Below are 3,518 nucleotides of genomic sequence, written 5' to 3'. Positions count from 1 at the left end.
TACCAAAGAATATATAATCAGTGATAAATACGTACAACAACCAAATTATAACATGCATTCATATGAAGGATTTTTAAAGAAAATTCATGATGCATGAAGAATAATTCTTTGGAAAAATAAGCTATAATGCGTTTTCCTTTTACAGCACAAAATACAAGTGTGACACATTTACTTTAAGCATACATAAGTGCCTTATTTAAATATGTGTATGCGTTCCAAATCAACAAAACTCTTGTTAAAGACTATGTTATGCTCATGTCATGCTTCACTAAGTCTTGATCCTCCAAACAGTCCATGAGTAGATGAAATCATAAAGAAAGCATATTCACATAATGCATTGCAAAACTTGTACACTTGTATTAATAAGTTAACAATATAACGCATTAAAACATGCTATGATATGAATAAGAAAAATTTACCTTATATAAATTTTCACCATGTATATGATTTCTTTGAAGTGCTGGACTGATTTTGATGACTTTATGTTCGAGTTCCTAGAGTGCTAGTTCCACCATCTTGATGCCCTCACATCTTATGGAAACATTCATGTGTAATCGAATATTGTCAATCATTCTTCAGAAGTTCCTTGACATGCTTTTGTCATTTGATCATTTCAAATATCACTCTCTATTTAATTTTTATAGAAATTAAGAGAGTGGTTGTTGTGTTCTTTCATCATGTTCATATAAACACTTATGATAATGAAACCTTATAAAACAATTCGTTATGTTCAACATTTATGTATATATATCACTAATAAATCAGTTTCTCTTGAAAACAAAATATGTTAATTTTAAAATCAGTTTTCAAGAAGGGACTTGACATTGTTCTTTATAAGAAAAAAAGAAGTCATCTTCTGTTTGGAACAACCTACGTCCCATATGTGCAACAACATAGGATTATATATAATTACCTTATAAACAAGCTACTGGAGAAAGAGTCTCCTAAAAATCAATACCTTTCTGACTGGTTGTTCCTTTCAAGAACCAACCTTCTCTGAGTTCCTTTGTCGATGTCATTGATAAATTGATTGAATGAATGTTGTAGTGCACACAGGAACTCGATAAATGAATCTGGCAATTCCTCTACTACTAGAGCAGTCGTGGAACTTGTTGCATGATATTGATTGATCGAGTTGATCTTCAGCTTCATGAACTGGAACTTGAACCTTAGTTTGAGGTTCCTCGACATGAGCTTATGTAGCTGGCTACTGTTGCTTTTAATAGTGACATATTTTATCATTAGAAACTCGATTAGTTCTACAGGAACTTGCGAGCTCAATATTGAAATAAACTTTAACCTGTTGCTGGGAATAGTCATGTTAGTTTCAATCACAAGTAATATATTCACTTATTTCAACGCACATTTTTATATTTGTTGTAAACTCTGGATCATCTTCAATAACCCCTAGAAATATCAAATTATTGTTAGGAACCAAATTGTGATCCACAAAGTATGTGTTCCCTCTTTGATTCCCTTCAACTATGACATTTATTACTAATGATGTAATTTGTTTTTAAAATTACCAGAGAAAACATAATTTTGGAAACTCTAAACAAATGTGCATTAATTACTCGACAATAAAAATTCACAATGGAACAGGAACTTGACTTACCAACTTTTCATTTGGAACCAATCTTACCTTAACTGTCAAAAGTTATAAGTTTCCACTGTAGGTAGCAACCAAACGATAATAGTGAATTTTCTTTCATAGAACAATCATTGTCGAGATATAACGAGTTGTTCCCCCTTAGTTGTAGCCACCTCATTTTTCATGTTACAAGTAAGCTAGAACATGTTCCTATGGTCTTCATGACCATTCTCCATCTTGAGTTATTTTAATATGAGTAATCTGGGAAAAAATAACACTCAAGTGTAGTACTTTTGTGCAAAGTTATGATTAGCAGGTTAGTCTAAAATAAATATATATATATACTCAAACATAATAACAAAATATGATGTTCCTGAAAAGTTACTTCACGAAAGAAACATGAAACATATATTCCATGGAACTTAGGTTAACAAGAACCAAGAACTTGTACATGAAAAACTTTGACACCAAAAATTTGCTATCAAATAGTTTATGCACCATTTATCAAGTTACTGTAACCTTGAGTTCGCTGATTGTTTCACCAGAACTTAGAAAGAGTTCCTTTGATCAATGAAACTTATTATTATGCATTTTATACATATTAAATTCCAAAACAAAACCTATAACACAAATAAGGTTAGTTTGCACAATAATTTAAGAGAAACAGGTTTATAAAAAATTCAACATTAATTAACACAAGTAAAATGAGGGAACAACCTTACTAGCATTTCACATGATTGAGTTCCTTTGAGATGTTCAAAGTGACTTCCAATTATATAGTGCATGTGAGTTGATTCGTTGATATGACCCATCATATTTGGAAGGAACTTACATGCTGGTGGAACTGGAACTAGTTTACATCTGAAGTTCCAAGTTCCGAGCCTGAGTTCCTCTTCACTATTCCAACGAATCTAATGGATTTCCAACTCATTTTTCCTTGGTGTAATTCTGATGTTGTTCCTTTACTTCATACACACACTCAATCATGAGTTATAAACCTGTAAAAATCATTTCTCTTCTACTACGTTCCATAATCATGCATTAGTAGTAAATATATTTAAGTAGCATAATTTAGAAGATTAAAGTATACAAAAATTGTAAACTAACAGACCTGTAAACAATTAATGGTCTTGGGAACTTGACATGATTTCAGTTCCTTTGTTTTTAGCATTAGCATCTTAGAAAATGATTATTTTAAACTGCTGGATCTAAGATTCAACATGCATACATGTAATAAATATTCAATATACTCATAATACATGGAAAAATCGTTCTTTGGACAATAAATGATATAACATTAGATTATGTAGCCCAAAGAATAAAGTTCCCTTCGCAGGGAAACCAAGTTCCAAGAGTGGCTATATGCATTGTTCCTTTGTCTTGTTCATTGAACCATTCTTATTAAACAAATAATGCATAAATGTAAAATCAATTTTAGAATCTGAAATTTGTCTCACAAAAACATATTTGAGAAGATCCAAAATCGATTAAACAAATTCAAAATACATTTGAATAATTTTCATAAAACGTTGTCAGGAACTTGAGTTAAATAAATAGCGTATGCATATAAAGATCTCAAACATTAGATGTTTACCTTAAATATATCATTAAGGATCTTTTAGTTGCAGCCTTTATCTGTTCCTTGGAATGGTGCTGGAATGAGTTCCTTTATCTAGAAGTTCCTCTTCGGATTTTGATCCTTGTTCCGAAGTGGGGTGCTGATGTAATGTATCTTTAATAATGTCACACCCTCATGAGTTACTAAGTGTAACTCGTGGGTCAACAGTGATCCAGTGAGTTCCTCAATGTGGAACTTATATTCATAGGAACTCTGACATATTAATGTGCATCTTTGTTTGTTCCTGTACCAATTTCTTTGTCAAGGGAACCCAACAGATTTGGGTCCCTTCTTGTTAGTAGTAACTGT

Source organism: Spinacia oleracea, chromosome 2 (assembly GCF_020520425.1).
Source record: "Spinacia oleracea cultivar Varoflay chromosome 2, BTI_SOV_V1, whole genome shotgun sequence".
Taxonomy (NCBI): domain Eukaryota; kingdom Viridiplantae; phylum Streptophyta; class Magnoliopsida; order Caryophyllales; family Amaranthaceae; genus Spinacia; species Spinacia oleracea.
Note: the sequence above shows the minus strand (reverse complement) of the source record.